Source organism: Pithys albifrons, chromosome 4 (assembly GCF_047495875.1).
Source record: "Pithys albifrons albifrons isolate INPA30051 chromosome 4, PitAlb_v1, whole genome shotgun sequence".
In the NCBI taxonomy this organism is placed as follows: domain Eukaryota; kingdom Metazoa; phylum Chordata; class Aves; order Passeriformes; family Thamnophilidae; genus Pithys; species Pithys albifrons.
The window spans coordinates 17,391,490-17,416,920 of NC_092461.1; the positions used below are offsets into that span (position 1 = coordinate 17,391,490).

The 25,431-nt window shown below is 39.9% G+C and overlaps 1 protein-coding gene across 13 annotated transcripts in view; it reads right to left on the bottom strand.

The window, feature by feature from the left end:
• The window catches only part of LOC139671172 (poly(rC)-binding protein 3-like), a 511,988-nt gene that overhangs the window by 130,698 nt on the left and 355,859 nt on the right, over nucleotides 1-25,431 (bottom strand). The window contains exon 1 of one of the 13 annotated variants that reach the window (XM_071553568.1): nucleotides 14,455-14,784. The exons of 8 other annotated variants lie outside the window; for them this stretch is intronic. The gene's annotated coding sequence lies outside the window, so the exon portion shown is untranslated. Of the gene's footprint in view, nucleotides 1-11,070; nucleotides 11,141-12,073; nucleotides 12,124-14,134; nucleotides 14,379-14,454; nucleotides 14,785-25,431 lie in introns of those variants that run through there. 4 more of the 13 variants (XM_071553574.1, XM_071553570.1, XM_071553572.1 and 1 more) reach the window with 4 other exon arrangements.

The window sequence follows — 25,431 nt, forward strand, 5'->3', positions numbered from 1 at the left end:
CAAGACACCAGGAAATTCTGTGAATAGGAGTCCATTTTCCTATTTCAACCTTGCAAGGGTAACTCATTACAATGCATGCAAACTTAGTACAAGTAACTGGTCAGATCTTGAAAATCTGATTTGTTTGCAAACACACAGAGACATGACTGTTGGCTCAGGAGCAGCTGTAGTTGCACTTCCAGTGTCTGTGAGATGAAACTGCTGAACTGCCACTTGTGCTCATCCCAGAGGGTACACAGACATTTAGACAATAGCTGGTCCATGTAGCCCTGCTGCCTGTGCTCAGCAGACAAATCAATATGGGTGGCTTCATTTAAAAAAAAAAAAAAGATAAAAAAACCCAAACAAAATGCAAGGTAAAAAACTCCCAAACAACCAAAGCATCCACAAAAAACATTCAAAGCCAAACACACACCCATTCTCTCTTGCTGACGATGCAACCACAAGCAGCATGGCCCTGTCTCTGCCTTGCCTACCAACAGTGCTGTAAGAGCTATAAATACTGTGGGGACTTACACTTGTGGTGCAGAGCCCACTCACACTGTCTTTCTATTCTCTGGTCTCATGGCCAGATGCCAGACAGATCTGCAGGGCTGCAAGGGCACCCCCAGGTTTTGTAGCCGAATGCAGCAACATGGCAGCATCATTTGTTTCGGAAACCAAACAATACAGAAAGCTTCAGCTGTGTATGTAGGAACCAAATGATTTCTTTTAACCTGGAGAACCTGTAACCTCTATGTATCTTGTCTTTCACTGTTCATTTTTCCTCTTGCTATTTATGTACTACAACACGAACTTCCCAGACAGGCTACTAATGCTAAACGACACCAAGGAAAATAATTAAATAAATAATTAGTCTCTCCAATTTCCTAAACTCAGGCACTCATGGAGCACAGCCCCCCCCCACTCCAGCAGCCCCTCCCCACCCTTCTGTTAACAGTAATGCCAAGGGCACTCAAGAGACCTGCTCTACAGATCAGGGCAGCAAACCAGGAATACCCGTCCTGAACTCCCTGCTCCCAGCACAGCATGGCAAGATGAACTTCCTGTCTAATAGCCCAAGACAGACTTCAGCAAGGAACCAGTCATTTACCGAGCAGATGGTAATCAAAGCCACATCTCTGCAGATTCAGTGGCAATGAGGTATAAGTTTCCAGCTCCAGGGTCTGAAAGATGCCTGCAAATGGCTTAAATTTTCTCCTTAAATCCTGTTATTTTCCAATTCCAGTTCAATTTTTGCAGCAAGTCCCCTTTCCCGGGGCTTCCCTTGGAACAGGAGGACTGCATTTCAACTTTTCAGGACTAACAGTGCTCTCTCAGATCTCAGTGACCGCTAACTTCAAAAGGGAACACACTTGGTTCATTAGAGTACTTAATTACATTCATTTTGGCACTAATCTTAAAGCACTTAATGCATTTAAAACCTTTTTGTTATTACTTTAAATAACCAATATAACCTAGCAGTCAAAACAGATTTGCCAACAATTGGCAAGGATATCCATCACTGAAGAAAACAGACATATTTTAAGACAGCTTGCCTTATACAGCTTTCACCTGAATTATGATGGAGTCATCCAGAACCGTTCATCAAAATAGTTCATACAATATTACAGCAACACTTACTTTTTTCCAACTAAAGAATATGATAGAAATTAATCTCTAGCATAGACTAGCATGGAAGCAAACAAGAAATGTGGCCACTTCTGACAATGATAAATATGGATGTGAAGAATAAGAAATCACCAATGGTGATACAAGCAGCACAAAATCTTTTAAGTGTTAACACCTGAATGAGTAGATGAATTTGATAATCAAGCAACAAACTGATTTCTTACTAATTCTCAAATTCTACCATTCACTCAGTCAAGAATAATACAAGACACCAGTACAGTGTGACCTTTTTCACAGATAAGCAACTCTGGAAGGAAGTAAAAGGTGCTAAATGTTAATCAAGGGAGGAGAAACAGCAGCAGAGAAAAAATAAGGCAGGTAAGATAAATTTAACATAAAAAGACTACTGATTTGAAAAAAGCACATTACAAGAAAATTACAGCAAGATAAAATAGAGGGGGGTTTATTATAAAAGTTACTACAGATGTCATTAATAGAACCCCATGATATTTCTAGGTAATTTTATTTATGAATGTTGGATTACACAAACTGAAAACATCTTGAATTCAGGACAGATAAATCAGACAGTTCAGAGGTTTGATGTGCTGGAAGGGCAGGGGGCATTTAGTGTGGAGTGAAGAACAAAACCAACCAAGCTTCTAAAAATTAGGGGCCTCCTAAACACAGAAACTGAAGCTGGTTTTCTGAGACTCCAGGCATGTTCAGCAGCTGGTCTTACAGGTAGTCTTATTTCTTTCTCTTTTAACACTATTACCTAGTTTGTTCCTGTCTTGAAATAAAAAGTGAAAAATACACATGAGAATTAACCAAAACTCAAATGTATATTAAGTAAATATGAATGATTTATTAATTTTTTTTTTCAAGTACATAGGAATTAAGTTCATGTACTTTGAGGAAAAATTTTGCATCTTCCACTTGATTTGCTGCTGTCTACAAAAGAGGACAATAATCCACAAACATTTGAAATGTGCTAATGCAGAGAACAGGGCAATATTTACTCATAATAAGTAAAGTTATTCTTGCTTTAGCTTGGAATGTAAGCAGCTTGAAGCATTGTCTAAAAGGGTAAACTGTCATGCCATCTGAAAGTGGAGTCAAAATTTGACTGGAGAGTGAAGATTATTTTGCAAGTCTGATCGGTTTGCAGGAGAAGCAACTGCTGGTCTTTGATGTGCGTGTATCTCATATAAATGCAAGGAGGTAATAATTCCATAGTACAAAGCCATGATGTGACCACAAATGGAATATCACATGCAGCTCTTATCTCAACATATTGCAAAAAAATAGATATAAAATAACTAGGCATATACAAAGAATGCTAACGTAAATGATATGGGAATTGGAGGATGAGATACTGAATATGAAGACAGACTAAGGAAGCTAAAGTTATATAATCCAGAAAAGAGGATTGAGCAGAATATAATCACAGTCTATAAATAAGTTACAGGTAACAATATAGATGAAAGAAGAGAATTATTGAGAGTGCCGGTAGAAGGTAAGATGAGAAGCAACTTCCTCAAGCTAAAGAAGGAAAAACTGAACAGAAGAATGTAGGCCAGACACTAGCAAAACTTAATACCCCACAGAAGCATGCATGGGATTGCATTTTAACCAAGGTGGAGTCATTTCATACATGTGGCAGTTCCAAGTAAAACAGGCAAGTCTTGTGCCTCGCAGGACACAGCCCAACGAATGGGCTATCTGGTCATCTGCCCACCGAATGCACTGGGGGTTTGTTCTGCGGTCTGAGTGCCCAAGGGCAGAGATGAATCAAAAGAGACATCCAAGTTGAGAACAGTTTTAAACTTAAAAACACGCTGTTCAAATGAAGTATTTTTATTTTTCCCTGCAACTTAAGGAAGACGGTTTGTTAACACTAAGCACAGAAAAGAAAAAAGGCATTAGCATGGCAAATGACCCATCATAACAGTTAAAGATGGACATACAGTGAGTGTCCAGGATGTCTCAAACAGCAAAAGACGCTCCAATAATTAATTCAACCTGCACATTTTCAAATAATGTCAATGTAAAGCCATACCTTCTCATATCAATTCAAGTAAGTAGAGATATACCTCAAAACCTGAAAAGATGTGAAGTTTGACTTAGCAAATGCATTCAACAGAGCAAAAGAGATCTACAAAAAGACAATAAGAAGCTGGCCTTATGATTAATATGAGAACCAGAATGCTAATTTGAAGGGGGGTGGGGGGGAAGCCTGCCTAGAAATGATTTTTTAGTTATTTCACTGTGCAATGTTCCATGTGGCTGAAATGAAAACGCGCAACTTCTGGAAAGTCTATTCCTCTGGAAACGAAGTGGTGGTGGACACAATACAAGAGGTGCTAAGGTGTAGTGCTCCCATACTGACCACTAGACCTTTCTTATGTCAATAAAAATATTTCTCCTCTTAGGGATGTAAAAAAAATCCACATACCAAGCTTTTTGTATTCAAACATATTGCAAAGACTTCCACTCTCCATATGGACATATCACACTCACTTTCCACTAGTCCCAAGCTATCTTTGCACATCCCATACTTTCTTCTACCCCACAAGAAGGAGCCATTCAGGTTTAAAATTCAGAAGACCTTCTGAAGAGGGAAGGGAAAGTCAGGAGAAACGGATGAAGAAAGAAGACAGAGCCTGCAAATGGACAGTAGGAACACAGAATCATTTAGGTTGGAAAAGACCTTAAGATCATCAACTTCAACCGTTAACCCAGAACTGCCAAGTCCACCACGAAACCATGTCCCTCAGCACTACAACTACATGTCTTTTAAATACCTCCAAGGGTGGTGACTCAACCACTTTTCTGGGCAGCCTGTTCCAGTGGTCAACAGCTCTCAGGGAATAATTTTTTCTTAATACCCACCCTAAACCTCCCCTGGTACAACTAAAGCTGTTTCCTCTTGTCCTATCATTTGTTACTTGGGGAAAAGCTCATATCTTACTCAGATACGAGCTGGAGCTGTATCACACATCACTTTTGCAAAGAGGAGCCATCTTGCAGCTGAAGTCAACAGAAGTGTCTGGTAACATCATTGTGTAGTCACAAAGATAGGATGTAGGAGGACAGAGGATCCTAGAAGTCCTCAGGGATTAGATAGAAACATGTTCTCATCCTACTGCTCCAACAGATTAATTGAAGAAATTCTGTCAGGGGTTTTGTAGACATCTCCTCCTCAACACCTTCCTTGAACGCTGTAACAGGATAAGGCTACCTCCTGCTCAGACTTTTGCCACATTTGGTCTTCTGCACACAGGCAAAAATCAGGACACCCTTCAAAGTTAGTCTCAAAGAATTAAGGCAGCAAATGAGTGGGGTACATAGAAGTAGCTGTTTCAATTTGCAAAAACTAGGCAGGTAATTTGTATTAAAATGCAGCTACACCTACAAATATAAGATCATAACTGGCTATGAATGCACATCAATGGCACTTCAGATTGCCAATGAACAGAAGATATTTATCTCAGAATCTCCTCCAATAACACTTCTGTCACAATGTCACTATGCATATACACAAACCACACACAGGTATCTAAATTACATGTTCAGGGCTTGCACAAAAAGTACTGACTTTTGACCAATATCAACTGAATAATATTAGGTTAAAATTAATATAATTACCTCCTTACTTTTTTGATTATGCACATTAAATTAAAAATATATTAATTTGAACAAATACATTTCAGTAAGTCCTTTTCTTTTCTGAGAAGTGTAGAGGCAAGAAACACTGTTGCAGGCAAGAGTTATGCAAAGCTGCAGACAGAGGAAAGCTTGCCTCACTAGGAACTATAACCCCATTTTTGTTTATTACTTTAGCCTACCCATTTAACATCTGCACTAATAAATGTTCTCAATGAAAAGCATGCAAGTACACACCCTTTTCTTTGGCTTTCCCCAGAGTGCTGAAGTTCACTGGACAAATCATCAGCTTTCTGCAGAGGTGTCTGCATAGTTCTCAAATTTTGACTAATAATCTCTTGAAACAGGTTTGCAGCAGCAGATGTGCTCAGCCAAAGGCATCCCTAAACTGAATCTGTGCTGATGTGATTTTTAAAGAAGACTCTGCCCTTAGCTTTAGATGTATTTGCAGGGCCAAAGTGGTTCTATAATGTGGATATGCCCAATCCCCCAAAAATTGCAACTACTATCAAGAAAATAAAAGTACCAATGCAAAACTACTTCAACTGAGACGTTTCTCTGACTATTCCAAGGAACAAACTGGTTTCTCAGACTTTTCTCATAAAGCAGAGATAACAGTACAGATTAATTTATTAATTTCCCTTTAAACTTGGAAAACCATGCACACAGATTTTGCCTGCACTCTAGAAACAAAAGCATGCAAGAAATTTAATGTGGTATAAACATGAAAATCAACTTTCTAAACTTGCCAGTCATCATTTAAAGTTGTAGTTAAGTATCCAGTTAAGTGTTCCAAGTGAGTAAGAACAAGTATCTTTGAAATTAACACAGTCAATAAAGGACTGTGCAGAAATCTAATAAACTGCACATAAAATAATCCTGCCACATAAAACATATGTTCTGAACTAGAAATGAAGCAGATTTTAGTTTAATTTGCAATCTTTTACACTTGTCCTCTATATTTTAAAGATATTATTTAGAAATACAATTCTTTATCTGCCAAGTCAGTTATATTCTCATTGAGAGGATCACATTTTGATGTATTTTTATGTGTGATCTTGGAGGCATACAGAGCTAAAAGGAAGGTGACATTTTATTAGTAGCCACAGGCAACCCTAGTTCTGGCTACTTATGTTATTATATATTTACCTATATATATATGATCTGCTGCTTTTACCTTTATTGACTAATAATAATAATGGATATTCACTGAAGACTGGGTCATTCTTGTCTAGTGATGGGAAATCAGAAAGGTCACAAGGTAAAAGAAAATTCCATTTTCTAGGAACTTTAATGCAGTTCTGACAGAGGAATTCAAGTTGCTTTAGAAAGATTTAGATATATATCAGTGGGTCTTTTACACCTGAGCCAACTAAAGCCCATCCGTATGTGCAGAATCCAGTGAAATAAAAGCACAGTTAGAAGGATAGTTTCTGTATGATTTTTTTTTGTAAAGCCTGGCTTGCATTTTATTGCCAATGCCACAGCATCTCCATACACCCACTCAAAGCAAAATCAGGGCTGTTTCTTAACAGGAGGTACAAGAGGCAAGAAAAGGTCAGAGTGCAGGGAGATTACTTTTCAGACAATGAAGAGGATTACAAGTGAATAGGTCCCAGTGAGCAGATTACCCTAAAACAAAACCCAGGGATGACAAGGCAAAGCCCAAATTTCAAGCTGTGTGTCAGCAATCTCCTCCAAGCAAGTCTGGGGTCAAGAAGTAACTATCAACAAAACTGGCAACATATACAGATGTAATCCACCACAAGTGGCGTTCTTACAACTGCCCAGACAAACAACAAAGTAAGCAAACAAAACCCCTAAAACCTAAGGCTAAGGCTACCTTTGTCAGAAAAAGGCTAGTAACAGAAAATATGGAAATACCAAGATAGGTCACTTAAATGGCCATAATTTCATCTTTTATCATCTGTATTGAAACTGGAAACCAAGAGAGCAGAAAGGACATTTCTGAGAAATCAAAAAAGCACCATCCAAGCACACTGAAGTACATTCACACAAGTGCAAAGAGATTGTCTCACCACTAGTTAGGAAGTACCACCAAGGAATATGAGTTACCAGCGGTCGTTCAGTATCTGGTCATGGATGTCATCCCATGCAGCCACAACATGGACCAAAACAGGTGAGCTACCCTTATACACAGTCATGACAACCTTAATAGCTGCAGAAGGAAGCAATTTGCATTTCTGGTGTTTGAACTAATCCAGCCAGGAACAGGAAACCTTGAAGTTACCAGGTCACAGCTGAAGATCAGTGTCTTCTAAAAGCATACTTTTTAATACAAGTCTGAAATTACTCACAAACACTAATTATCTGCCAATAAGAGGCTGAATACCATGATGTCACATACTAAGCTATGACAGGATATGCCAATAAATTAATTGGTACTGAAGCTCCTAGATTTATATTGGCAATTACAGTTCCTGTAAGAAAACAGGAGGCCAACAGCAATGCTGGCTGCAAGTGTGGGAAAGTGTCACATCCAGCACCTGAAGGCCACAGAAGACACCTCCAAGTACACATGCATTTCTGTCAGTATTTATTTCTGTTTGGGGAGCTGCACTAGTTAGTCAACAGGAAAATATAGCTCCAGGAGGCTTCACCACCATGGCTCATATTGGAGTCTTCTGTCAGAAATATATCATTCCTGCACAAACAAGAGAAGTTTCCAAAGTTTAAGCATTTTAAATTTAAGTATTTTAAAACACAAGGTCAGATTCTGAAAATCTTACTTATCTGATATTCGAAACACCGAAGGGCCATTAGACTTTGTTACAAGCCAGTTTTAATAGCTCTTATAATTTTTATTCAGATTCCTCTACCCCTCCCCAGTAAGCATCATGGGATGCTCACAGTAAATTAACAGTGACAGTCTCTTCGTTACCTGCCAGGCATCTGTACAGTGTGAATGCTGATGGTGAAAGGAGAAAGCAGGAACCAAACTGTATCTCTCTCTCGGTGTCTGCCCAGAGCCCTTGTGCTTCACAGAGAAATCTAACGGTTTAACTTTTGATGTTCCTCACTAGTAGAAAAAAATCCCCTGATTTAAATGTCTCTGAATCAAAAGGAGTTGCAACTCCAAACCTGATTCTTATCACTGCAAATTACAACTATAAACTTACCCAACAGAACAACAGTAGATTTCTCATATCTTCCTATTTGCAGGAGAAAAGCATTTTATTTTAATTTACTCTCACAGGTATAACATACATTTATAAAAAAGACAGTATTTTTAATAATTTTGATCATATGTAAGCAAATCTCCACCAGATCCACACAGCAGCTCAGGGACTTTCAGTATTTAATCTAGTACTATATAGTAATTATTGTGCTTATATAGTAATTATTGATTGGATTTACAGCACTTACAAAGGTTGCATCAACCCCCAATGTTTCACAGCCCTTTAATTTAAAATCTCTGCTGTTGTTCTATATAGAATGTTTAATGTTACAATACAGCCAGCAAATTTTCCATTGGCTTTTCTGATTAGATGCTGGCATGTAGCCAGGATCACGCTAATGAGATCCTTGAGGTACACACACAGTTACATTAATTGAATGAAATCACAGAAAAGTCATTTTATGTCTTCAGATCTCAGATTCTGTCTTTCTAGTCATTTAGGTTCAAATGCTGAATAGGTGCTTTACTGCCCACTGATGAGAAAATACACATCAGCCAGGGTAAAGGTAATAGAGCATCATAAATACAGGACTAGATGGTGTGGACATTGCACCAAGGACTTCACTACCATGCAGATACATTCAAAAGTATTTTTGGGGGGGAAATGTATCTCCTTTCACTCTTCTGTAGTGTGGTCTGGATCTGGGATGGTATTCTGCTTCCCTTAGTTGCCACTGAGACAATTAGACTACTCGGATTTCATTTCATGAAATCCTAAAATCAGTAATAATATCTGTATTTGCTTACCAACAAACACAAACCTATTTATATATAAAAGCTGACTGGAGTTTTTTCCAAGAGCTCCACAAGGTCTATGTGCAGCTGCCCAGACTCTTGCTGCTGTGCCTGGGACTGCTGTTGTGACACAGCCACCCCCATTTCCTAAAACTTGGCTCAATGTTCATAAAGCCCTGCTGTAAGCATCACAGTCAAATGCTTTTGCTGCTTTGTTGTTTGGGGTTTCTTTTTGTAATTTTAGTGGAGTTATTCTTTGTTTCTTATTACGGACATGTCCCTAAACTACTCTATAAGCATGGCAAAAGGTGAATCTAACAGAAATAAACCAGTACAAAACAAGGCAGAAAAGTGCAGTGTTTTATTAAGCATCTTCATTGCTTTTTTTAATGTACTTGAAAATATTCATCTTGAAGTATATGTAAGGTCAAATAGAAACAAAACCAAAAATCACACACTCAGGTTTTTCTCTGGACCATTTTGCAGAAATTTTCAGGTGTCACTGCAAAAAATTCTACTAAGAAATAGTGCAGGGTCCTCCTCACACACTTGTATCAAGCTATAGGCTGTCTGAGCAACTAGATTATGCCAAGAACAACAGTGACGTGGACTCTTTTTACTCCCTTTATAAGCCTGCTGCTTAATTATTCCATACTGTTACAGTCAAATCCTGCCATCGATGCCCACATTCTTCATAGAAGGAAAGTATGCCGAGGTTACTGGCCTGAGTCTTGACAGTACTAATCGCTGCTCAACGACTCCCAACAGCACCTAAATACTGCACCAAGCACAGACCTCTGAGTGAGTGGCTGGATAAGAAAGTTGATGATACTCTAAAGACTATCACAGCTTTGGAATAAGCAAGGTCTGATCCAAGTGGGAGCTGGTTCATAGAGGACAAAAATTAAAATACCAAACCAAGACAAAAAAAGATAAACTCACTAACTCTATTGGAAGAAAAGCTCAATTCATGTTGGTTTGCATTTTTTTTCATTATAGATCATAGCCCTTTATATTTTAAATAACAATGACTTTCTATACTAGTTGTTTTTTGTGTCTCTGTGCTGAAGGCTTTCAGAGCTCAGAAAGCAAGTCAAGATGCTGAACAGCATGTCTGTACACAAGATGACAGCCTTTGGCAGGGGACACAAAGGTTTCAGAATCTGGGTGAGCACAGCAAAGGGCCACCCATATGCATAGGGGATGATGGGGCTGTCTGCTGGAAATCTGATATAGTGCTCAAATAGGAGTTTGTTAGCCTGAAGTTTATTTCTGTGCCTGACTGACAAATATTAACATTCAGCTGCACTTGCTGAGTATCTTTGTGGCTCTTATAACCACTTTATAGATGCTTGGACATGTTATCATGTCCCTCTTCCCTCTCTCTAGCTGATGGACACTACACCCTTAAGGGTAAAAACAAACACCCTTAAGACTTGGTGGATGTCTGTTATAAAGACTTTCTGCTTGATTTTAAGCCAAAAGACCTCGCATTGAGCTGGTGGTTTTTAATTAAAACCTCCTTCACTCAGTCCTTTTTTGCCTTGTGGAGCATCTATCAATCAGGAGTCACCACAGGATGCACCCGGTGGCAGCAGGCTATTTCATCCCCTCCCCCAAGCCCAGACACTGACTTTTTCCTCTTCCTCCCCCCAACTTCATTAACTAAATGCACTGAATAAACCTTAACATCCCAGCTAAATCCTATTGGCCCTGGATTTGCTGCTTAATGCTAAAACCCAAGCGACCCATTTTTCTCCTGTTGATACTTCTATTGCTGATGGCAGCCAGAAGAGAAAAATACCCAGCCTTAAACTATTTTAATGTAAGGAACAAAACTCAGAGCATTCGTCACTCACTCTTTCTGATGCTGTTCACAAACTTCACGTAAGCTCTACTTGGTGTGTCAAAGCCTCTCTTGCTTTTGCGCTTCACAGGCAGTGCAGGCAGTCTGTTGCTTAGCAAGTGAATGCAACAAAGTGCATCTGTTATTAGAAGTGGAACTAGGTTTCCTTTAAAGCAAAATGATCTGGCAAAGTCTGTGAAACTAAATTTCTGTGCATTCTACAATATCCAATGATGATGTTGTTAAAAATGTCAGAAGATGGCTATCCCAATAACTGAAAATCTTTGGGAAAGACTAATGACAAGAGTAAACAGTTTCAGTGCTACATATTCATTCTGGGTTACTATCCTTATGTTGTGCTTCAAACTTTTGTCCGCCCAATTTCACATATGCCAGAGAAAAGGCTGAAGATTATTCCCTCTCCCCCATTCTCCTGGCTGTCAGCCCTCCCACTGCACCCCAGTTATGATTGCAGCACCTAATCTCCCCTCAGTTCAGTTGCTCAACGCTTCCTCCTTGGTACGTGATGACAAGCAGGAACCTTGATGGTTATTTCCTAGCTCCTGACTCTTTGTTCTCAAAGCACCCAAACTGGGTTATCTGCCCAAATGCAAAGTCTCCCTGTGGTAGCATTAAGAGTTTTGGCTCCTGGCTTCTCCTGGGGCCACCAGCCTGCCTTTGCTCCTTGCCTCACCAGATCTCTGACCGCTCTTCCCATCTCAGAATACCATACCATGACCACCATGTGTTTTTTCCAAGCATCTGACACTCCAAAACCCTTCCCTTCTTCAAATACCTCTTTCACACTTCTGTTACACACTCCAATGGCTGTAGTCACATCCCCCATTTAGCTTTGCAAGCTGCTCCACAACTTTCCACCACCGTAATACACCCCTGCCTTACTGCAAGGGTCCTTTGCAGTTGCACTGCCCCAGCATGCTTGGACTGAGGCTCCCAGCCCTCCTCAGCAGGAGGGCCAACTCATCCCCTGCTCCCCCATGTTCTGTCCTTCTTACCCCAGCACAGAGCCACCACAAGGGATGCAGACCCTTGCCCTTCATCCACGACAGCCTCTTGCCCTGCGATGGCTCCGTCGCAAGCGGCTTCAAATGTGGAAAACTGAGCACTTCCCCTCATGGCTTGCAAAAGTTGCTCACTGCATTTTCAGTAATCTGTCAAAGAAGGCTATTCCAGGCTGCTCTTGGGTATCCAACCAACACAGCAGTCTTCGGATTTGACTTATATTTTTAATACCACATTTCACTTTACGTTATTATCAGACCTCAATGCTCTACAATCCTGAATCGGGCTCCTAAGAAGAGCTGCATCCTGAAACCTCAACATCACGGACACCCAGTCCTTCACCCAGCAAATTCCTGCAGCATTCAGAGGCTGCAAAGGCTGAAAAAAAGGAACAAGGAGCCTGGACATCTGAGAGAAATGCAGCTATCCTGAATAAAAATTACATTTACAATGAAACTAAAAGCAAATGTAATCTATCATGGCAGATATGTGGCACAGGTTATGATTATTTGTACACTGTCTGTTATAAGAACAACTTCAAATAAAAGTGCTTTCTTACTGACTGTGCACTTGTGTTAAGGTATTTCTTACCAATGCCACTAATGGAGTGTTCATCATGTTTCTAGCTTCTCTGAAGTAACGTATATTGAGCCATGTAAGAATAAAATTAATATATCCATGGCACTACCTGTTATCATACTGCACACACTCTACCAATATGTTTAAATAGGGTCTTTGAAGGAAGTAATGGGAACTGACTTCAATATTATGGAAATATTCAAACAGGCATAAGTTGAAAAAGCAAGAGGGATAAGGAATATAACCAGTAAAACAAACATTTATATTCTTGAGGATTTGTTTTCGCAACAAGGACACATTACAGAAAGAAACAGGGCAAAGTCTTTTGTAAGAAACCAGCTATTTGAGATTGTAAGGAAAGTAAAAATATTTTTCTTCACCTGACTATAGATTAAGACAATACAGAGCAATAATCACATGATCAATCAAGTTTTTACTTTTCTTGAGTACAATGAGTAGCACACTAGATAGATGACACTTTCTGAAGAGGTTTATGAGGAAGCAAGCCTCAGCCTTTCCGTTTATTTTCATATACCCTTGACAGTTTAAAGTATGGCCAATTCCTGGACTCTGCTTTGAACCATTCTCGGTGATAGCTCATGAACTTTTCACCAGGAATCTTTGTAGGGATAAGCAGCGGACAAATGGATTACCAGATGCTCAACACCACTTTTCACTATTGTTCTACATCTAGAACCATATAGAAAAGAAACAAATAGGAGCTAGAGACTGGATAATATGCACGCTTCTAACACATTTCATTTTTTTTAACATTTGAAGATAGACATGCAAAGGTATTTCCAGTTATGACTGCATTTTGCTGCCTATAATCTATGCATAAGCTGTTAAAATATGTTTAGATAATGGGTGATAGCTAAGTATTTATTTTCCCGGTAGTACTAATAGGGTTATCAGGAACATAAGTACAAGTTGTACACTAAACACACCCATATCCACTAACAGGACATTCTATTAGATGCATAAAAGACATTAAAACATAGTTTTAGGTGCACAGCAACAAAATTGCTTGCATCTTTTAAAATAATAATCACTATAATAATGAGGTATGAAGTCCAGACTCCTCTGTTTACCGTCAGCTCAAAACTACCATATATTTTCGAACTTTTCTTTAAGAAACACACACTTTTGAAGTTCACTTTTTCCCCACTGCACAACTCACAGAGCGACGACGCGGTTGTTTACTCAGACTATTCACACAGCAATTTAAAAACAACCCCAACAAAAGCCTCCGGAAACGTTAACTGTTAAATGAAAAGTGATAGCTTCCAATGCCAAAATATGGGACAATATTCCAGCCTTGTTGCTTTTGACAGTGATGCTGGTTTACAGCACGCCAGAAACTTATTAGCCTCTGCCTTTCTAATCCCTCCGCATCCCCTGCGGTCTTCCTTGGTCTCCCCCCATTTCGCGTTACACTTGCAGGAGATCATTTCCCGGGACCCACGGGCACACACCGAGCAGCTCCGGGTGATGTTACCGCGTTTAAGCGCCGCAGCTCCGGTCCAGGCGGGGTTCCTCACCCGCAGGAAGCTCACACTTCCCGACTAAGTGCCTGATGGGTCTCTCAGCCGATAAACCACCCCATCTCCGCATGGAGCACTTCTGCAGCAACTTGTTGGTTTCGGTGTTTCACGAGGAGTTTCGCGGCTCTGCCCGTCCCGGACCGGCAGCGCGGCCACACGCGGTGCCTGCGGCCGCTCGTCCCGCAGCCTCACAACAAAGAGCCGCAGCGCCCACCCCGGCGGCGCCCCCCGCGCTGCCCCGCGGCACCCACCTGCGGAGCGGGTCCCGCCGTGCCGTGCCGTGCCGAGCCGAGTCGAGCCGTGCCGTGCCCTGCCGAGCCGCCTTGTGCCGCCCGCGCCCAGCCCGCTCCCTGCGCCGCCCTGCGCGGACAGATGGCCGGCACCCTCCGCTCTGCCTGAGTGAAGCAAAGCCCGGCTTGTGGGTTGTTTTGGTTTTTCTTTCTTTTTCCCTTCCTTTTTTTTTTTTTTTAAATTTTGTCCCTTTCCTCCCTTCTTCCAGCTTTTTCCTCCCTCCCTCCCCTGGCTTAGCCCCTGGCAGAGCAGCCCGAGTGTGCTCACATCACCCCCTCCGCCAGTCACTTCAATTAGTGCCACATGAGAGGAGCTTCTGCCCAAAATCTGCTTAAGAAAGGGCCAGAGGGCAGGGCAATCGCCTTTGCTCAACAATGACCAGAGGCTGCTATAAATATACAAACAAAAGCACTGTCAAGGCCAGGAATGTCATATCCTAATGTGATAAAAATTGTAAAGATCCAATGTATATCAGGAGTGCAAAAGAAGATTTTTTTTTTTAAAAGAGACAAAGATTAAAAGCAGTCACCACCTCCCTACCCTCTCGCCCCAATATGTAACCTTGTAATATGTTATCAAAATTGTGTATTTCTGGGTGCCAAGCTATTATGTTTTTGAGGTCCTGAGCAGCTCACTCACAATCCCTTTGTGACAGCTGCTCGCTAATATTTATAGGTGCCCAAGTCTGTGCACCTTATATAACCAAGAAGACTGACCAGGGCTGGGCAGAAGTAGCCTCCAATCCCACAGATATGGTGCATCACAAAAATATAACAGGCAGTGACTTCTCTAAATTAAAACAAGAAGTTCCCAGTACACCAGCAAGTAAATCAATACATTCAATACAGTACAGACTGGGGTGCATTTGTTTCAAGACTGAAGGATTTAATCTAATTTGACTTAGACACATTTTACACTAACATGTTCCAGTGTTGTGAGTGAGGTGAAACTCCAGCCTGAGGTTTCTAAGTGTGCAATGTTAGAGCTGAAAACTAAGAGAATAAAAACAAAGTCACCAAACAAACAAAAGCCCACCACAAACAAAAACCAAACAAAACCAAATCGAAACACATGATCAAGAAGAGTGCCTCCACCAGCAGTGCCCAGACCCTGACCTTGTGCACCACTGATGCCACTGGTCCCAGCATGGGGAGGGCAGAGGGAGAGAAGGGAGTGGTTTCTGGCCCCTAAGACTACTTGTAAACTCTGAAGTGCCTCCGAAATAGTGGTTTCCAGTCTGTTGATAGCAGAGTGACAACAACTAGGTTCATCTAAGGGGAAGCCATAGCTACTGTCACCTAATTCCCTCCCCAGACATTCAAGAATGTAATCGTTGCAAAGGGAGGGCACTCAGCTGATGTCCCTCCAAGTCTTGTGCCCCAATGTTTATGTACAAATCTGTGTAAAAGTAGTTAATCTCATTGACTAACCTCATGCTCTTTTAGAACCGAGATAAAAGCCGTCTGAAATTAACCCTGTATTTCCTCTGTTGGCTTTCCACCAACTCAACAATAAACTTCTCATCTACAAATAAATGTTATTTTTTCCATTTCATTCTCATGCCCTCCTCTGATCGTACTTGTTTGTCCTGCTACATTGAACACTGCTTTCTCAAACTAAACACATTTATGTACACATACCTCAAAACACCCTCATCCTCAAAGGATGTCCACAGAGGGTTTTTACTGCTTTAAGCATGAGCCCAACATAACAAAGAATTGCAAGAATAAACCTACAAGATTTCAACACTTCCTAGATTTAGCAGGGACTGAAATATTCTTTATTTCAGCAAAGAGCTTTGGGTAACCCTGACTGCACATGCAAAACAGCAACACCAACACAAACAACACAGACTGAGCATTGTCAGGCCAAAGCTGCCAGTCCATGGACTGACAAAGCCCTCCCTGACAGCAGTGATGGCGGTGGGGTGAGAGCAAAGCAGAAATTCCCCATTCTGGCATGGTGCAGGTCCATGTAGCCCAACACAGCAGCCAGAGGTATGGCAGGATGTCCAGCTGTGTGTCGAAGGTGTATCACAGGCAATATGGCTAATAAACCCTGCCACTTCCACCAGCTGATCTTTACACATGGTCCTGCTTTTACTTCAAGCAGGGCCAAAATGGGTGTCCACAGCAGCAGGAGAGACATGTTTTGCATTGCAAAGGAGTGGACAGAACCCTCACTGAAGGGATAAAAACCCCAACATAATCCTCAACAACAAAACCCCCTCCAGGTAAGCAGTAAAAACATTTTTAGAATAATGAGCTTACCTGGGAAAAACATGAGCTATGACTTAAATAGCTGCATAGTTGTAACTGAATAATAAGACAGCAAAAATGAGTCACTAGTGGATTGAAATGCAAGACATATATATGGTACAAAAATCTAGCCAGCAAAGGAGATGAATAATTTGGTGGAACTGAGCCACTGATGCCAGAAGTAACAGAAAATTATCCTTTTCGCTGATTTTTGGGTGAATTTTGTGTTTTGTTTCCTGGGTCAGCTATCACTGCAGAGTTCAGAGAGGGAGAAAAAAGGTAATAAAAATAAAAAAAAAATTTTCTCATTTTGCCAAAAGGCTCTATTTGACTTGATCTGGCTTGATCTGCTCCTCCTTGTTTTGCATGCTGCTTTCCACACTAGCTTTTTCAACCTATGTATAAAAATGGTGAAAGAATCTTGCAACCTTGCTTAAGGATGATGAAAATGTAACATGAAGAATATTGCATGTATGGAAATATGCATCATAGAGAGGTATTCCGAAGGACTGTCTTTGCAAGCCAGAAAGTATTCCAAACACCATTTGCTTTACAGATTAAAATGCTCTATTTGATGATAAATCTAAAAGACAGATGACAGAAATTTCCATGAGCAATGTCCCAATATTAAAATGTATAAAGAAAACATGCTGATGAGATTGTAAACAATTCAGTGTATATTTTCAGTTTTAAACGGTTTATAAAATATTCCAACAGTAGATCAGGCTAAGACTACTCATTTTATAGAAATTATGTATTATCTGGAAGTGCTTTAAGTTAACCCATTATGGAAACCTGAATCAGATACACAGGGGCCTTGCATTTGACATAATTTCCTGGAGAAGTGAGCTTGCATATGAAAAGCTATCTTCAAGCACTGGTTCTAGTTTTCCCTTAAATACTGTTTTGTTTGGCAGGTAAAAACTGCCAACACCACCAAATCATCTAGTATTAGTGTTCTTTTCTTTTACGTGTCCCTGCCATTGGACAAAAAATAATAATGGCTTATGCTATTCCTTTGCCTGAATAAAATGTTGCAGTTCCGGAGATAAAGATGTATTGAGCCGAGCAATTAAATAGCTAAATAAATGAATCAGCAGAGCACAAGTGACAGATTTAATTACTGCTTAGAGCTAAGAAGGGGAACTAATTATGGGGTTCATGAACCGCATGCCATTCTTCTCCTTAAGCATGTGGTTCAATTCTTCTGGATCAAATATGGTAGCACCACACACCAGATTTAAAATAAAAAAAAGAAAAAGGGAAAACATCAAAAAACTATCAAAAATTTTGAAATAAAAATTAATCTTTGAAGAAAGAATAGTCAATAGTTCTAAAAGCCCATGTCCAATTGACTCCATACTGTAAGTTACAGGAACTTGCTTTTAAGTAGTTAAACACTAAAAATTCAGCTCTCAAAAAAATTGAAAGCACAGTGAAATTAACTAGGTGTTAATAAACCAAAGATTGCAACAGAAAGCTGTGCTAAGTGAGGCATAAAGCATATAGCTCTACTGAGTGATTAGAAACCCTGTTTGTCAGGAAGTATCTGTAGCCGGGAAGTCTGAGAAAGCTGTTGACCAAGCTTTGGTCAGTCCACCACAGCAAGTAAAACATCTCACAAAGATACTTTTGTGGTCATTAAGTACAAAATCACTAGTGTCTTCTGTCCCATTTCTCTGTGTTGCATTTACTTTTGATTCTAATTTTGTTCTTGTTTGATAAGATTATCAATGCCAATTATTTGAGCTTCACATTTAACTCATGAGCCTTGTGGTGTAATCTCATAAACATAGAATTCTTTACCTCATTAGTGGGAAGGAGAAAGGGGACAAATCCCCACATGTATGGCATTTGAATCACATAACTCAATTAATTGCATAATTTTTAGTGAGTTTATGGCTGTCTTACTCAGATGAAGAGAGACAGGTAACATTAAAAAAATAAATAAAAAAAACCCTACCAGGCTATTTTTTAAAAAAATGAATTAATGAAGGTAAGAGAAGTGTTTGGTTCATAGCCATTTTTTTTCTGAGGAGAAAATTTCAATGTGATGTCTCTTTTAGTGTAATTTTAAAAATCAAAGTTTGCCTCTTTTTCTAAAAATACTGAGATAAATTTTCCTAAAAACGCAAAGTGATAGATGCCTCTGCACAGCTGACCTCACACACCATTCTGAAAAAAAAAATCAGACCTTTTACTGCACTGACTTTGAAAGTTTTAAAAAAGCAGAACATAATGCAAATGATAAAATATCTTAAGTTTGGGAAAGATCTAAATCCACTCCAGCTATAGTCATGTTCACCTTCCACACCACCAGTAATTTGCTCAGAATGATAATAACAGTGTCCAAACCGAGAGATGTAGGCTCATCCCTTGGAAGGCTCATTGGACAATCACAAATGTCGTCATCGTCCAAGATTACAACATCAGCTCTGCTTGACTGAAATTCTGTTCTCTGAAGGCAGCCAAAACCAAGGTCTATTGTCTCAATAAAGTCCAAAATTAATTCTATCTTGAAAATCAGTGTCTGGGTTTCTGTATCAAGGGAGACTGTATCTACAGGAAACTAGGAGTGCTGTACATCCAAGATAAGATAAACTCAGGATTTATTTTTTTTTAAATGGAATTATGGTATGGCTCTATAAAAGTGACATCCTTTGCTTGGAATTCCAGTGCAGTTATATCAGAATAAAACACACTTTTTACTTAGACACACAGCAAAACAGAGAGGAACTGATCTTCAAAAACGATACTATATCTGAAACATTAAGTACAAGTTGCATTAGCAGTCATACCATACGAATTTTACAGCATCTGGTATCTATGTCATTGAAGTGTGATGACTATAGAATGTCACTAAGGTACCAGTGATCACAAATCCTACTGAACACATGCACAACTGATAGTTCATAATAGAGATACTATGATTGTATAAATAACATCAGTGGAGCATGATGAGATGAAAGGGATCCTATGAGCAGCTAGTCAGCAGACTGCCGTAGGACAAAGAGAGAGTTTGCTCTTGGTGCACAGCACTTCTGGTCTCAGGAGAAAAAATTGGCAGGATTTTGCTAACAGTCACTGCCACACTCACATGGAAATAACCATTTAAGTATCTGTGGTGTCCCTCTCAAGACAGGACATGATCAGTATTTGCATGTGCATCTGAAAGCACAGCCCCAGAGAAAAACAGGATGCTTAGAAATAGAAGCCATGCAGAAGTGAGCTCACCACCTGGAAAGAAGTCTGACTATGAATCCATCATCTACTGCTCTCACTGCAGAGCAGTGCGAAAGAAATCCCTCATGGGGTACTTGAAAGAGGAGTAATACTTAAGTATAGACTGAAAGTGAATTTGTCATTGTTTTATTTATACCCTTTTGCTCTCAATCTTGCACTTGGATGTCTGCCCTTAAGTCTCGTTTAACATAATTTTGCAGTGTTTCACCACCCACCCAGTTTGGTGCAGTGGAGAGACAAGACGAAACACAGTGAAACCAGTAGGTTATCAGTGAAATCAAAGAAAGGTGCAGAGGGTGTCTTGAGACATGAATGTCTCTTCCAGCAGGGTCATAGAAGCTCAGAGGTGGCAAGTATTTCTTTCCTATTTTCAAAGGGTCAGTGGCTTCAGATGACTTTACTAGCAGGGAAAGGATTATCCATAACAGGCATGAGCTAATTCTTCTCCTACACTAAGCAGCTGGCAAAGCAACTCTCCACAGTTCTAAGTGAGCCCTGGGTTTTCAAACAGGCTCCCACTCTGTGTTTGGTTGTTACAGGGAAGGCAGCAGGACATTTTTCACTGGCATGAGGAGTGTGCCAGTTTATTAAAGCTTCCCTTGGGAAGTTTGCTTGTGAAGATTTACAATAGAGTGACTAAGTTTACCAGTGGGTGTAAGAGGACTTGCTAGTTGTCTGGTACAAAGAAGAAATTACTGTGTTTCTTGTATAAGGTCTAAATAACATTTATACACTACTAATCACAGAGCTAAAAATAATTTTAAATCACCCACCATTTTCTTTTAAAAGTCAAAGAAATTATGTTTTTTGAGTGCCCCTTGCATTTTCATAATAGTTCATCGAAGACTGGAAGCAAGCATCCAGTCTTCACTGAGGACTAATATGAAACGTGATCAAACTCCTTGACAATAATGATAACTGAAACAATAGGAGCCACTATCCAACTCAAAAGCTGAAGTAAGCATCCAGCCACCATGCCCAAGGGGTTTTCACTAAGAAGGGCAAAAGTGTGTGCATACAAATGTCAGAGCTTGCTTAATCTTGGAAAAATAAGTTGCATCTGAGAAAAAACCCAAACAGAATAATGCCAGAAATAGGAAGAGAAGGAAGCCTGTGAACTGCCTAGAGTGCAACCCTAGGCTGAGCCTGAGCAGAACTCACATAAAGTTCTTCCTTTCTCCTAGTGCAGTGGTATACCAAAGGGGAAGCTGCTGTAAGGAATATGAAATAAAGAATGAGAAATCTGATCCTCCTGAGGCTCACAATACAACTCTTGACCTAAAACAGATGACAAAAAGGAGGTTTATAGTATGTGATAGTATGTCCATTGTGACACTTATGAACAATTGTAAAAATTAAATAATTAAATTTAAAAGCTGTCTTGATTTGTAAATCTAGAGAAGCAGTAATGTGCAACATTTCTACCACTTTGAAAAACACTGACTCAACAGTAGGGAATAGCCCAAGCACAGAGTGGACCAAGAGAACAGTTCACAAATCTACATGAATAGTTCAGTTTCATCTCTCAAGGTCTGAGGTTTGCCAGTTTGAAGGAGCAAAGCTCCAGGGCACAAAAATCAGTCAGGCAGTTGTGGAAGAGACTTGGGAAGTTCTGCTTCCAGTCTCTAATTTGGCTACTCAGTCAGTAATGTCTGGAAATTCCAGAGGTAGAAAGTGTTGAAATTATCAAACCAAAAATCTCCAAAACACAAGGCAGTGGGAAGTTGAAACTGAAGCACCTTTGTGGTTCAAATCTGAAATGCCGACAGCGAGGGCAGACCATCCATTCAGCCATTCTGAATGAAAAATATTTTTAACATTAAACTATTCAGTTCAAAAAGAACTTGGGGTAGAAGAAGGAAAAACTGACCTAGCTGGTAGCAGAGAATGAAATGCTGATAATGTCATATGCACTTTTGAATGGGTAGCATGGTACATATAACACTGAGACCAAGGATGTTCTCTGAATTTCTAAATATAAGTAATGCCATGATTTATGCCTCATTTAAGACTGTGAACATTTTGCATGCCTTTTATGCTAGAGCCAGCACAAGACTTTTCAACAGCTAAGACAAAACTGACAGTTAGTCCTTCTGAAATAACAGATGGGACAGGGCCATCCCTGCCTGCCACAGGAAAGTGGGGAATTGCAATGGAAAGATCTAGAGCATCCATGCTGCTAATCTGGCTGCCTCCAGGGACTGATACCAGTCAGCTATCACAGCTGCTGGCACTGGGCATTCTACCAATAGTTTCCATTCCCGCTTTAGGGGCAGCAGCAGTTTCAGACAACCTGTTTTTCGCTGTCCTAACAAGAACAGAATTAGGGAGGGCAGATGTTAAGGGATGTGTGCTTTGTCTTTCCAGGAGCTTGCTACCTTAGACAATTTCTGCTTTGCCTGTGCTCATAGCCCATCCAGTTTACTGCTAGAAGCTGAGGACTCAATTTAACTTGGCTTCTTCTGCATTCTCAGAATATTCAGCAAAAGCTATGTTCACTGGAGTCATAATGTTTCTGAGAGTCAGGGGCCTTGATCCTGAGTGTATGAAATCCACCTTGTGTCAGTCTTAATTCCGTCTCAAGGGTCATCAGTATAAAGTCATTCTCAAAATAGCAAATAGTTCATCTCTAATGATCATGAATTTTTTTAGCATTTTGTCCATGTTGTGCTCTTCGAGTTCCTTATGAAAGTGTTGGATTGCAAAGAAATTCTTGATATGAAAGGCTATCATGAGATATTTCAATATGCTGGTGCAACATAAGAGTTACCAGTGTGTCAGAGTAGAGCTTGACAAGTTTGATCAGGAAACTACTGAGGATCTGCAGAGTAAATTATAGATTTTAAAACTGGGAACAGCTTTGAAATTTATATTGGCACTTGTTCATTTTACAGGACCATCAGAACATGTTGCATCAATATTGGCAGATAGCACTCAAATTTCAGTAAATATGTGCTTCAAGCTGGAGTTATTAAAGCCTACTTGCTGCAGCTTTTCTGATAGATTATACTATTGTTGGCCACTAGTGTAGCAACAACAAGAAAAAATCTAGAACAAAAGTTTTGTTCAACACAGAATCATAACTCACTATGCCTTTTGATATGCAATTGATAATGACTTTTGATATGCAATTCCATATCACACTTCATTATTTTTTTAACATATGAAAATTTACTGAGAGAGAAATACTTCAGTGATGCTCACCAAATTCGCACCCCTTCTCCACCTGCAGCTTTCCACTATGCCTTCTTGAGATTCATTTTGCCTTTCAGCGCCTTAGCTCCAAGAACATAAAATAATAACCTTGTCCTACCTTACAGAGCTGCTATTAGCACAGCTCCTTTAGATTCTAGAGCGTTAGAGTATTGTAGGAGAAAAACGGTTTATCTATGCGCCATTTTAAGTGTGCATTTTCCACTGAGATTTTTTTTTCCAAAAAAATTATATGCGTCTCTTGAACATTTGTTTCTTTCATTTTCTTTTCTAACTTCCATCACCTCGTTTTGTTTTGTACTGTGTTGCGGCTCCTGGTACAATCTTCTTCCTGCTTCAGTCTTTTCTCTGTGTCATATAACTGTGATGAGGTTTCTCTCAGTACTTCACTCCTGCATTCTTTTTATTTCTCCTATATTGTTGGGCTCTCTAGACTGAGAATAGATAAGTATTTCCAATTGTATTCACATGTTTGTATCTCCTTCCTTATTGCTCTGAGCCTTTCCTTTCCTGTCTGTGAACCATCCCACTTTACCTCCTTAAGGAATTTTCTCCCTTTACAGGGGTGAAGGATAGTCCTGCACCAGCAAGCACTCATTGACATTAAAAAGAGTGACTGATCAGAGAGCTTTTATTCAAGATACATGTAGACCTTTAGCGATGTGTAAAACACCTCAGAGGTAATAAGAGCTTCAGGGTAGGGATAGTATCTGCCTGAAATAAGCATTTCTTCAGTGCTCAGTGCAAAATTGTTGCTAACCTTGCAGAAGCCTTAGCATTTCTACAGCTCAAACCCCAGGAGGCTTTACAGGTGAAATTTTACATCTTGGACTCAGCTGGGAAACAAAATCAAAGCTGTTGCATGCACAAAACCCATGGTTTATGGGCTGATCACATCCCAGGTGCTCATGGCTCCCACCCTCTTATTTCCTTGTCCTGTGCAGTGGATTCTCAAGAAGTACAAATCAGAACCAATGCTGTCATTTACCTTGATTTTATCCATTTGTCCTAAGAAAAATAAATCAAAAGTCTCATTGTTAAACGTATTTAAAAAATTATGCTTACAACTGTAACTTTGCCTTTCAAAAAAGAATTCAGAATCCAGCAGAACTCCTGGAGTAAGAGTAGATATGTTATTTATATGTATAATGGTACTAAATTTTAGTGTTTACTTCCCTTTCAGGGGTGGTAAGTGTGTTTTCAAAGTTTGATAATTGTTCAGTTCCAAAAGCTAAGATATCTTCTCCTTGCAAATCTGGAGAAATGTTAAAGCTGACAATATATTGCCAGAAAGCCTTACCTTGTTATGACTCTAAACAGACCCAACATTTTTGTGCAGAGCAGCAGGCTCTGGGAGAAATCAGCAACTTCCCTGGAGTGGCTCATGAACAAAAGTTTGCAGGACTCAATCCGTCAAAGGCACTGACATAGTCTGGTGCCATACTTTGCTGCTTCAGTGTGCAGTGCTTGGCCACTGCTGGGATGTACCCAGGAATCACGTCTGCATACACCTCAATGTTTACAGGAGATAGAGCCTGCTATTTGAAATCTGCTGATGAAATCTAAGCAGCTGCTCAAGGAAGAAATTTGCCTCTAATCTGGGGGATCTGCCCACTATTCAAATACCATCAAAGTATGTGGAAACTTTGCTATCTCAGTCTTCCTCACTTTTGAGGCAGGACATGCACACATGCAAGCATGTATATATGTGTGTATATATATATATACACACACACACACATATATATGCACACCTCTGTTATATCTGGATATAATTTTTAGAAAACACTCATAATTTCAGAATATTTCTAGGACTCATCTCAACTGAACTGTAGAGCAAGCTGCACTGTAATCTTTAGTATTTCAGAGGTGATTATTTTGCCATGACCATTTTATCATTTGTTTGTGTAGATTTCCCAACTTGATCTTTCTTTCTTCTACTCCTTCTCTCTTATCCATGCAGCAATGTTCACAACAACATTTTTGCAAAGGTTTTGTCTTTGTTTTTTTCCCCCCCATGGTTTGAATTTTATGAGCATTACCTTCATGTTTTTAGTGCCTTTTCTGAAGAGGTGCTAAAGAGAGAAAAAGCAATTCAGAAAAAGAATAATAATTATTTTATAACTTGAACTACATAGAGTCATAGAACGGCCTGTGTTGGGAGCAACCTTAAAGATCATCTAGTTCCAACTCCCCCAGTGTGGACAGGGTCATCTTTCACTA